This window comes from Callithrix jacchus, chromosome 17 (assembly GCF_049354715.1).
Source record: "Callithrix jacchus isolate 240 chromosome 17, calJac240_pri, whole genome shotgun sequence".
Taxonomy (NCBI): domain Eukaryota; kingdom Metazoa; phylum Chordata; class Mammalia; order Primates; family Cebidae; genus Callithrix; species Callithrix jacchus.
Window position 1 is genome coordinate 5,819,522 of NC_133518.1, and position 11,857 is coordinate 5,831,378.

The 11,857-nt window shown below is 57.9% G+C and overlaps 1 pseudogene; it reads left to right on the top strand.

Moving 5' to 3' along the window:
• The first annotated feature begins 3,162 nt into the window (after window positions 1-3,162).
• On the top strand, window positions 3,163-8,894 carry LOC128931090 (uncharacterized; annotated as a pseudogene).
• The last annotated feature ends 2,963 nt before the right edge of the window (window positions 8,895-11,857 follow it).

The following is an 11,857-nucleotide window of genomic DNA, read 5'->3' on the forward strand; positions in this document are numbered from 1 at the left end:
TATTTTTTTTTGAGATGGAGTTTCACTCTTGTCACCCAGGCTGGAGTGTAATGGTGAGATCTCAGCTCACCACAACCTCCACCTCCCAGCTTCCAGCAATTCTCCTGCCTCAGCCTCTCGAGTAGCTGGGATTACAGGCATGTGCCACCACAGCTGGCTAATTTTATATTTTTAGTACAGGGTTTAGGCTGGTCTCGAACTCCTGACCTCAGGGGATCTGCCTGCCTCAGCTTCCCAAAGTGCTGAAATTACAGGTGTGAGCTGCTGTGCCCGACCCATCACCCATTGTTTATTCATTAGTTCACTCATTCCACAAGCATTGGCTGATGGAGTGGGGATGAGTGATGGGGGCATAGGGACAAGGAGACAGGGTCCTGCCCTTTAGGGAGCCCCTTGCCTGGTTGGGGGGAAGGCAGGTGGTCACACCTCAGAGACCACTGGTTGAGAAACACAGCCCTGCTTTGGAGGAGGAAGATGGAGTGTGATGAGGTTTGTGTTCTAGTGGACACCACGTGGGGTTAGTGGAGGTAACGAGCAAGGACAGGCTTTATCAGGGGAGGCTTCCCGGAGGAGGGGGCAGTTAAGCTGGACCCTGATCTGGAGAATGAGGAGTAATGCGTCTGTTTGAGAAGTAGGAACCCAGGTGCAATCACAGAAGTGCAAGAGTTTTGTGTTTGCAGTTTGTGGTGGCAGCAGCTGAGAAACGGAGGTGAGATCGGCTGGGGGACTGGTTAGGAGGGGCCTTGAATGGCCCCCTCAGGCACTCCCCTGTTGGTGAGGGGACCCATGAGTCAGGGATAGGGGTCCTAGCTGGGACAGGATGTCAAAGCAAGATGTAGCTGGGGGTTGGGGGAAGTGGCAACTTGATGGCACTCCAGGCCTTGCCAAGGAGGGGCTGGAGCCTCTGAGACCTCCCCTGCCATCCCTAGCCCAGTCCCAGTTAGTCTAAAAAATGCTTTTGAGGAAGCCCAGCTGGTCTATGGGCTGTGGTGACTCCAGTGGGCTCTGGCCCAGGGCTCAGCCCAGCCCCCTGACTTGACCTGGCCTCCCCACCCCCACTGCCCACTCTGATTGATGCAGCCTTTTGCTGGGCTGAAAGTGGACACTGCCTGGCCAGTGAGGCCCCTGGGGAAGGCCCAGGGAGCAGAGCCCTGGAGCTCGGGCTTCTCTTGTCCTGAAGGCTGCTGAGCCAGTGCCTATAAGTAACCCCTCCCCTGGCCCCTTCTCTGGGAAGGGGGAGGGAAGGCAGGCCCAGCAGGCTGGAGGCACCAGATCTATTGGGAAGCTGTGGAGGGGTGAGGGAGGAAGGGGAAAGGGCCCATGGTTGGAGGCCCAGTTCTGTCCCCAGCAATGGCTGCTTGTCCCTGGAGTCTCGGGGTCCTCTGGGCTGGAGCAGCTGAGCTCCATCGACAGGGAAAGAGGCATTGTTGTTGTAGAGGAGAGGCCAGTCCTCCTTCCTCCCAGCTCTAGGTGGATTTCCTGAGGTCCAGGAGTCCGGATATGAGCTCTGAGGGCCCCCCAGGCTGGGCCTGGCCTGCCCCAGAAACCCCTTCCTTGGTTCCCAATTGCCCAGGACAAGCTGTCTCTGCTGGCCTGAGGCCTTAAACATGTGCCTGTTCTTCTTGGACTCAGTCTCCCCTCCTGGCTCTGCAGTTTTCAGGGTGGGGGTGGGGAGCTGGTGAGTCAGTGGAGAGCCCTCTTCAGGCCATGTGTTCAGATGTTAGGGGCTGGGACCCAAGGGGGAGGGCCCTGGAAATGGAAAATCTGAGCCAAACAGCCTTATCTGAGCTGGAAGCAGCTGTCTTCACCTCACACCCTGTGCAGCCCTGGCCTCTGCAGGGAGGACAGCCCCTCCCTGCAGGAATAGGTGGTGTTTGTTCTCAGGGTAGCCTGGGCCTCCAAAGAGGCCTGCAGGAAATTCTTCCTCACTGGGGCCAAGAGGTCCAAGGCTGGTGCAGGAGGGTGAGAAGCTCAGCTCGCTCCCTTTGCTCACCTCACAGCCACCCTGATTTCTTCTCTTTTCTTTTGAGATGGAGCCTGGATCTGTCACTCAGGCTGGAGTGCAGGGATGCTGTCTCAGTTCACTGCAACCTCCGCCTCCCTGGTTTAAACGACTCTCATGCCCCAGCCTCCTGAATAGCTGGGATTACAGGTGCCCACTACCATCCCCCGCTAATTTTTTTGTATTTTTAGTAGAGATGAGGTTTCTTTCCTTACTTTCCTTTTTCCCTTTCTTTCTCTTCCTTTTCTTTCTCTTTCTTTCCTTCCTTCTTTCTTCCTTTCCTTTTCCTGTTTCCCTCCCTCCCTTCCTTTTTCTTTTCTTTCTTTCTTTTTCTTTTTTCCTTTTTCTCTCTCTTTTTCTCTTTCTCTTCCTCTCTCCTTCCCTCCCTCCCTCCCTTTCTTTCTTTTCTTTCTTTCTTGATGGAGTCTGGCTCTGTCGCCCAGGCTGGAGTACAGTGGTGTAATCTCTGCTCACTGCAACCTCCGCCTCCTGGGTTCAAGTGATATTCCTGTTTCAGCCTCCTGAGTAGCTGGGACTACCGGTGCATGCCACCATACCTGGTCTTGAGCTCTCCTGATGTTATATATGGTAGTAGAGACGGGGTTTCACCATGTTGGACAAGCTGGTCTTGAGCTAATGACCTCAGATGATCCACCTGCCTTGACCTCCCAAAGTGCTGGGATTACAGGCATGAGCCGCCGCACCCGGCCATATGGTTAGAATTTTAGCAGCCCCCACAGCGCCAGGATCTGCACCTTCCAGAGACCTACTTCTGATTAGAGTGAGCCAGCACTGGGGCATGTGACATACATGTTCAAACTCATGCTCACTCAGCATCATCCACACACAGATTTAATATATGGAAGCATGTGTGCACACGTGATGCACATACAAGCATGTGGGTGGTCCACTGCACAGACACAACCTGATGTCTACAGCGACACACGTACTGCAGGCATGCATGTGTATGTGTGCACACAGACATGCTCCCCACCTGCGAGCAAGCACATTACAAACCCTCCTGTAAACATGGGCACTTACAAATGTGCTCACACCCCACACACAACCTATCTGTGCTGGTAAGGAGCACAGACACCTGAACCCCCAAATCTTTCCTCTACACACACACACACACACACACACACCCAGATGCAAGCAGCATGGATGCCCAGACACATCCTCAGATACATGGGAAAGAGATGAACATCGAAAGGTACACATGTATCTGGAAGAATGTCTGTTGGGAATGAGGGACAGAGTTTAAAAGAGGGTTTGGTGGAGCACAGGTAAAGTTATCCAGGTGTCAGGAGGGTCCCAGGATCAGCCCCTGTGGCTCTGCTTCAAGCAGGCAGAGCTGTGGGACTGGGCCGAGACCCTGGGCACTGCCCTGTGACCCAGCTGGAGATAAGACTTGGAGCCACCAAGATGTGCCCACCATGGGGCCCCATCCTGCACAATCTTCGCCAAGTTTTCTACCTCCCTCTTTATCACTCTTCTTGGCTCCTGAATCCAGCAACCTGGCAGGAAAAGATAAACCTAAGCCCTGCGTTCCCACTCGTTTGGATCTTATAATGAGGCAACAGTTTCCGGGGCAGAAGCTGGATTTCAGGATTTGGGAGGAGGAGGGGGAATGGCGTGTTTGCCAGGGGTGGTGGGGTTTAGTCCCAGGGGTGCAATTCTCCTCTGAGGCGCTCTCCCTGTGGGCCCCTGCAGCTGCAGACCATGAGGAGTCAGGATGTGGCTGGATGTCACCTTCCTGATGGTGACACTGATGGCAACCCTGATGGCCAAGCTGGCTAGCTGTCCCAGCCAGCGAGACCTCCGTGGGGGTGTGGCACAGCCAAGAAGGGCCTAACCCTCCAGCCTGAGTCCTTGCTGGTGGAGGGGCTTGGAGGCATCCCAGTGAGATGTGCAGCTGCCTTTGACCCAGCTAGAAGGCTGATGCAAGCTTGTCTACAGGCTGGGGAGCCCCACAGCTCGCTGTCCCTACAAAGCACCTTCTCTGTGACCCATTTGATCTTCTTTCTTTATTTTAGTTTATTTTGAGATGGAGTCTCACTCTGTCACCCAGAATGGAGTGCAGTGGCATGATCTCGGCTCACTGCAACCTGCACCTCCCAGGTTCCAGTGATTCTCCAGCCTTGGCCTCCCGAGAAGCTTGGACTACAGGCGTGTGCCACCGCACCCAGCTAATTTTTGTATTTTTAGTTGAGATGGGGCTGCTACGTTGGCCAGGCTGGCTGACCTCAGGTGATCTGCCCACCTTGGCCTCCCAAAGGAAGGTTTCACGCCTGGGATTACAGGTATGAGCCACCTCGCCCGGCCTCTGTGACCCATTGTAATGAATGGTACCCCCATATTCCTGAGTCAGAATTTGGGAACCATCCTTGCCCTCTTCCCTTCCCTCCTTCTCCATTGTCCCCACATCCAGCTCCTATCAGTTCCACGGACTCTCCAGTAAGTCCCCTTTTCCCAGAGGACCCAGCCACCATGTTCATTGAGCCTTGACTAAAGCCAGTTGTGACTCAGGTGAGGGGAGAACCAAATGCTGAGACAGCTCCTGCTCTCCAGGAATGGGGTCCAATGTGTGAGCACGCTTGTATGCCTGCGCACCATGCTGTGGACCTGGGGTGCAGAGGCAGAAGGAGTGAAACCAGGCAAGGGGACAGAGCCCATTCCCACCTCATGTGCGGGATTCCATGGCCCCACTCCTGTCCTTTCCCCTACTTGTGTTCTGTCAGGACCTGAGGAGTCTAGAAAGTGTGTACAGCCTTCAGGGGAGAGGCTGGGGGCAGGCAGAGAAGTGGGAGTCCTCAGCACTGAGGGGGCAAGCACCCCACAAGTGTGGGGGTGAGGCCACCCAGGGAAGGTGTGCAGATGAGACAGGGGAGGCCCAGCTCAGAGTTCTGGGACCACCTTGGTGAAGGGATGAGCAAAAGCATGGTCACTCGGGAAGGTTGCTGGGAGGAAAAGAGGAGAATTGCATGAGTGAGGAGAAAGAGGGAGCGGTCCTGGGGGTCCTGAGGGCCATGGCGGTACTGGAGGCTTCTGAGGAGCAATTTCATAGAAGTGAGGCCTCCAGCCAGTCAGGCGCTGCTCTGACCTGGTGGAACCTGACTGTTTTCCCAGGAGGTGACAGGAAATGGGGTGCCGCACCCCAGGTCTGGGGCAGGGCCCTGGGTTCCAGTCCTGTCTTCACACGCTTTGCTGTGTGGCCTTGGGCCAGTCCCTGCCCCTCTTAGGGCCTCAGTTTCCCCACCTCAGGCCCAAAGATGCTAACTTCCCTACCTTTGATTTTGGCCTGGCAGGATTTGATTTTGTGAGACATTGGTAGGGGGGCTGGAGAAAGCGTGTCCTGTCTTCTGCATCCAGCCTAGACCAGAGAAGAATAAAGCCTGGTGGGAAGCAGCCGGGGCAGAGCCAGGAGGTGGGGGGACAGAGCCAGGGGTGTGTGGGGGAAGGGCAGGCCCCCAGGTCTTGGTGGGAGGTTGGCCTCCATTTGCTCACTGACATCAGGGCTGGTGAATGTGCAGGGAGTTCAGCCAGGTTCAGGGGCCCTCACCTCCCTCATAGCCTGGTACTGGGCAGGGGTGGAGCTGTGGAGAGTCGGGAAGGGGACTGCAGGGAGGGCCCACAGGAGCCCCTGGCCTGGGAGCAGAGCTGCGGTGTGGCTCCATCTGTCACAGAGCCAGGTCAGAGGGTGGTGCTGACCCTCCGTCACCCTCCCCCTTTTCACCCCAGAATCACCCTCTTCCTCGTGCCCTTGCCTCCTCTCTCCCCTCCTAGGTGCACCTCGAGCTACTGCCTTGGGGGTCTGACTGCTAAGAAAAAGGAGCCAGAGGGGTGGTCTTGTGCCATCTGCCTTCCCAGAACCCGAAGTGAGCCCCTAGCTCTGCCCTTGACCGAGTCCCTCCTCCAGCCCCAGAAGCAGCCAGACCCCTTCCCCAGGAAGTTCCTCTTACACATTCCCATGTGGCTCAGGAGGGACCAGATAACACACCTGAGGTTGGGGAGTGTGGATGCATCCCAGGTGGCCAGGCTTTGCAATCTGTCACCTCGTCCTCACTGCCAGGCTTCCCACCCATGGCCCAGCCAGCCTGTCTTCTCCTGGAGGACAGACAGAAGGCTGGGGACCAGCGTAGCCAGTCCCTCTCAAGACTTCTCCACATGGTCCTTCCTTGGATCTTACAAGGGAAGGGACTGGCTTCTGTGGCAGAGACCAGAGTTTCTGAACTCCAGGTTCTTGTGCTGAGACCTGCAGGGGCTCTGCGTGCCGTCTGTGAAGAGCAGCAGCAGCAGCGTCTCTGGAGGCTGGTAGTAGAGATTCCACCTGGAGAAAGAATTCGGGGAGCAGTTCGGTTCACGCTGTCCAGATGGCTACTTGGAATGCACACACATGCTCACACATACATGCAACATGTACGCCTTTTGGCATTTGACTTTTTCATGAAATAATTGCTGGACGGCTCCTTGGATTAGGTAACCCGGTGTTCTTTCCTGTCTCCTTGGGGCGGGGGTTGGGGGAGATAATCAGCATTTAGCATCTGTCAGGCTGTTCCAGTTCCTTTGGGGCAATGATGGCCAACCCAGGAGGGTTTGTGAGCTGCAAACACCCTTGGGAGCTGAACACAATATGAACAAGCCTGTCAGTCTTCTCCTTCCTGCAGCTCAGTTGACTGGGCCTGCCCAGTCTCTGGGCCTCTTTTAGGCAGGCCAGTCCTGGGGAAAAAAAGGCCAGTTAGAAAAGGCTTTTTGTAGGCTGGGTGCAGTGGCTCACGCCTATAATCCCGACACTTTGGGAGGCCGAGGCATGTAGATCATGAGGTCAAGAGACCGAGACCTTCCTGGTCAACATGGTGAAACCCTGTCTCTACTAAAAATACAAAAATTGGCTGGGCATGGTGGCATGTGCCTGTACTCCCAGCTACTCGGGAGGCTAAGGCAGGAGAATTGCTTGAACCCAAGAGGTGGAGGTTGCAGTGAGCCGAGATCACACCATTGCACTCCAGCCTGGGTAACAAGAGGGCAATTCGGTCTCCAAAAAAAAAAAAAAAAAGAAAAGGCTTTTTGTACAAAGGGGGATACGTTCCCATTTTTGTTTGAAATCAGCTTTATGATACAGTGAAAATGGAGAGCGAGCTTTGTCCATCACTGCATCCTTCTAAAGCAACCCTGTTTTCCTTCCCTTTTCTGGTGGTGGTTGGGGGTGTGTGTTTGAAAGGCGGAACTATCTGGGTTCAGGCATGAAGAGCATTGAGAAGGAATCAGGGTAGGACCCCTGGCCTACAGGTAGAGGCCAGTGACCGAGACTCTCCTTGGAGGGGGGGAATTAGTCCCGATTCCAGGGTTTGGAGATTCAGCCCTGGTGCCCCCTTCTTTCCCTGTCTGCCCTTAGCCTCTCCAGGACCCCCTAATAGAGGGCCTTTGGTGAGCCCGGAGCCTCCACCGACCACTGGTGCGAAGGGCACGAAGATCTTGCTATACAGAGTAGGACAGGGAGGGGAGAGCGTATACCTGCAGAGTCAAGGAGGGGACCTCATCATCTGTCTCCTCCCTGAGGTCTTACAACAGGTGCAATTTTGCAGGCGGAGGTCCTACAGGTGAGCGCGTGCCCGCTGCGCACGGAGGGCCCCGCGGGGAGGGAGGCTGCGCTGGGAGCTGCTGCTCTAGGTGCCCCCAGAAGAACCTGGGCCTTGCGGGTGAGAGCCCCGAGAGAACGCGTCAGCCCGGGTGTGCTCTCCACGGTCCACGGGGGGCCAGGACCTTCTTCAGGTGGGCCCGCCGCCCCTCCCGCAGGGCTTAGTCCGGAACCGGGGAGAGTACAGGCTGGGCTAGCTCTCCGTCCGCACAGTCCCGTGGGGCTCCAGGTCGCGGGGAGGTGTCCCGGAGTCGTCCCCGGCCCCGCCCCCGAGGCTCCGCCCCGCGCCCGCCTCCCCAGCTGCCCCTAGGGCGAAGCCAGCCGCGCACGGCCAGTCGCGGCCTGTAGCTGCGGAGCTCCGATCCTCTCCCCGCCCGGCCCTCTCTCACCCAGCGCACTCCTCTGGGACAGGGAGCCGGCCCCCGACGCGCAGGAGGCGCGCACTGTGCGCGAGGCGCTGGCCCGCTGGGAGGCGGCGCTGTAGGGCGCGGTGCGCGCGCAGCACGAGGACTTGCAGGGGCTGCAGCGGCGTGGAACGGCGGGTGGCGGAGACACTGCGCCTAGCCAGTCCGCTGGCGCGCAAGGTGGCTGAGCTGCAGCGGGACAACCAGTGGCTGCGGGAGCAGCTCGAGCGCCTGACGCGCCAGGTGGAGGCGCTGGGCTTGGCCAGCGGGATGTCCCCGGCGCCCGGCACCCCGGGCACCCCCGGCACGCCCAGCCACCCCGCCCGCGCCCGGGGTCCGGGACCGCGCGCCTCTCCTGGGCAGCGCGCGCTTCGCCAGCCACACCACCTTCTCGCTGTCGGGCCGCGGCCAGGTGAGCCCAGGGGAGCTCGAGCGCTGGCGCCGGGGAGTGGGGCTCCGAACCGGCTGCCACCCCTTCCCCCGCCCCCGGCCCGCGTTTGCGCGTCTTAGGGGCTGGGGCCTATCACCGGCTGGTCGGACTAGGCGATGGGGTCCTGCCGCCCCTCTGGAGTTTAAGAAGGCAGGGGGAGGACCGCTTAGCCTGCCCACTGCACCTGTCTTGGGCCCTCGCCTTTTTTTTTTGAGCAAGGATCTGTTTGCTCAGAGTCCCGTCTCCCTCCCTCTTCTGTCCCATGACACCAAGGGCCTGGGCGCCAAGGTCAGCTCCCGACTGTTCAGCACTGCCTGGGGCCGCGCGGGGCGTGTTGGAATGGTCACTACCCCTGCCTGCCCCCCTCTCCATTCACGCGCCCCTGCATTGTCGTTTCACTGAGGCCTGGCGGCTTTGGTTATTAATTAACCCAGATTGAGAAGTCAGGCCCCTGGATGGGTGGGGAGGGGGGCCGAGGGGCAGCGGCATTCCCAAACAGCAGCAGCGTTTGGGAACTCTGCATCGCGGGGTGGGGGTTGGGGGGTGAAAAATCCCTTACTGTGAAGGGAGAGAGGTGGGAACCAGCCTCCAGCCAGAAGCGTCTAGATTCCTGGCGTCAGTGACTGGCCAGAGCCCCACACCCTGTGGGGATGGGGCAGAGGCCGACGGAGACGTTGCTACTTTCCACATGGGCTTCCCAGGGTGGTTAGAATGTTTCCAGTGTTTCCATGGCGTGTGCAGTGACCCTTGGGTGGTATTTTCCATCCTGGTCAGGCATGTGCTCTGGGGTTGGGTTCCCAGGGCCTGTGGCTGTGTAACCTGCACATGCTCCCGCCTTGGTCCGATCCATGAGGTAGTCAGATTTCCTGCTGTGGGCTGGGCTGGACCTCAGGGGGCCTGGAGGTGGGTATCAGATTGGGCCTTTCCCCGGAGGTCCCAGCCAGGGTGGGAGATGGCCCCAGACCAAGGTTGGGCAGCCGGAGGTAGTTCATCCCTTCTCAGTGGGTTTCCCAGCAAGGCTTTGTGCTGGGGGCCCCGGAGGTTGCTGCCGCTGCTGCAGATGGGAGTGGGGTGGTGCATTAAGCCTCAGAAACACTGAAAGGACTCACTGGCGACAGTGCCACCTCGAAGCATGTGAGTGGGGTGGGGAGTGGCGAATGCTGTGGTGCACGGGGCAGAGGCGCTGGTCTTTGTCCAGAACCAATGAGAGGTTCTGATTCGTGTCCTGGGGGCAGAGCCTGTGGGTGTCCCAGCGCTCCGTGTGGAGCGTCTGGAAATGTGGATACACTTAGGTCTGGCTTCTGAACATGACACTTTACATGGGTGCACACACACACACACACACACACACACACACGGGGGAGGATTCTCTCCAGTTGTGACTTTTGTTGATGGAAATTAGCCATTATTCACTGGCACCAGGCTGGTCCTCTGGCTTAGGGGTTGGTGCGTGAGGCTCAGAATGAGGGTCTTTGTGTCTGGCAAGCTCTCTTGGGGGTGGATGGAAGGTGGACGGTGGCTGGAGATGGGTAACTTAATTGTGACGGTCCACAGAGAAAGGAAGGGTCTGAGCTGGGGCATGGGCCATGGTGTGTAGAGGAGGTGCCTTGGGCAGGGACTTCAAAGGGGAGTGAGCAGATGGGGTAGTCTCAGAGGGGAGCCCTGGCTTGGGAGACTGCTGAGCCACAGATCTGGGTGGAGATGCTGGGTGGCAGTGCTGATTATGAGGGTCTATGGGAAACCAGGTGAAGCTGTCTCAGAGCAGTTGGATGCTGGATCTGGTACTCCAGAGAGCGGGCAAGGCTGGAGATGCGGAAGCTCTCTGGGCTGAGGCAGAAGAGTTCGAAGGAAATAAAAAATAGCCTGGGGAACTTCCAGGGAGTGAGGCGGGCCTGAGAGCTCATTCTTAGCAAACCAGAGAGGGAGCCCTCCCGAAAGAAGAGGCTGGGGTCAGTGGGGATGCGTCAGCCCACTGGGGAGCAAGGTTGGAGACCCAGGCACGCAGGGGATGCATCTGCCTTTTGGGGGCTGAGGATAGAGACCCAGGCACCCAGGGGATACATCAACCTTTTGGGGGATGAGGATGGAGATCCAGGCAGCGAGGGGCGTGAGCAGCAAGCATAGGTGAGCTCTGTGGGGGGAGCATGGCTACAGTCCCCAGTTGGGTTAGAAGCCCCACACCCCTTGAACCCTGGCTCCCTGGGCCTGAGGCAGCTGCCACAGGGCTGATCTCACAAGCACCAATCCCCACCTCTCTTGCTGTCCTCCACCTCGGGTGCATTGACATTGCCACCAGGCCAGTGTCTGGCCCAAGAGGAGGGACCGTGTGGAGCCATCCACATGCTGGGGCTGACGTGCCATGACCAGCACCGTGTGATCAAGAGCTTGGTCACAAACAAGGAGCCAGGGCGCAGGGTGAGACTGTAGTGTGGGCTGTGGACAGAGAACCACAGCTGAACGCCGGGTGAGACTTGAGTGTCGGCCGTAGACAGAGAGTCACAGCTGAACACCGGGCGGCTGGGCAGCTGACCTCTCAGACTGTGTCTGGGTAGTGGGGGTCTTGGTGGGACAGTCTCACTCCACCCACACGAGCCAGGGGTGACTGTACTACCTGGCATTGTACAGGCCGGTGTCACGCTGACCCTCTGTAACACGCCACAACACTTAGAGACCTGTTTGCTTTCAAACTGGGGACTGAGGGATTGGCGGTAGAGTGTCTCCAGTATATAAATGTGCCCTGGACTCAGCGCAGGAAGGGCTGATCAAGCAATCCTGTCTGGCTGGGAGCAGGGAGCTGGGAGCCAGCTGGGGGCCTGGGGTGGATGGTGGCAGCCTGAGGCCAGGCCCAGGCCCCAGCAGGCTGGGCCAGAGCTGCAACCTGGAAATGTCATCCTCAACTGAGCTGGAGCCACTGAGTTCCCATGGCGGAGGCCAAGGAGGCTGCAGGAGCAGCCACCAGGAGCCTCATGTCAGAGGCCCAACTGTGAAAGAAACCAGACTCGCCTTATCTGCCTTCCTTTCCCAGACACACTCTGATAAGAGAGTTAAATACTTTAGGGAGAAGTTTGAATCGAGTCCTTTCAAACGGTGGTGTCCGTGGAGAAGGCCAGGTCAGCGTGTGAATCATCTTAGGATGGGGCTCTGGCCCTGCATGGGCTTTGTCCCCACAGATGGGTCCAAGCAGTTCAGGCAGCACCCAGAAGGCCTAAAATATTCATCCTCCCTCACAAAAATGTCTAAAAGCCTTTCCAATATGAAGGCCCCTGAGATCAGACTTATTACTCCAGGCCTGGGCTCTCTCATGGGGCACCTCCCCCTTCTCGAACAAAGCTGATGTGGGGACTCTTGGGGGGTACCAGGCCAGCTCGACAGGACCTGTCCCC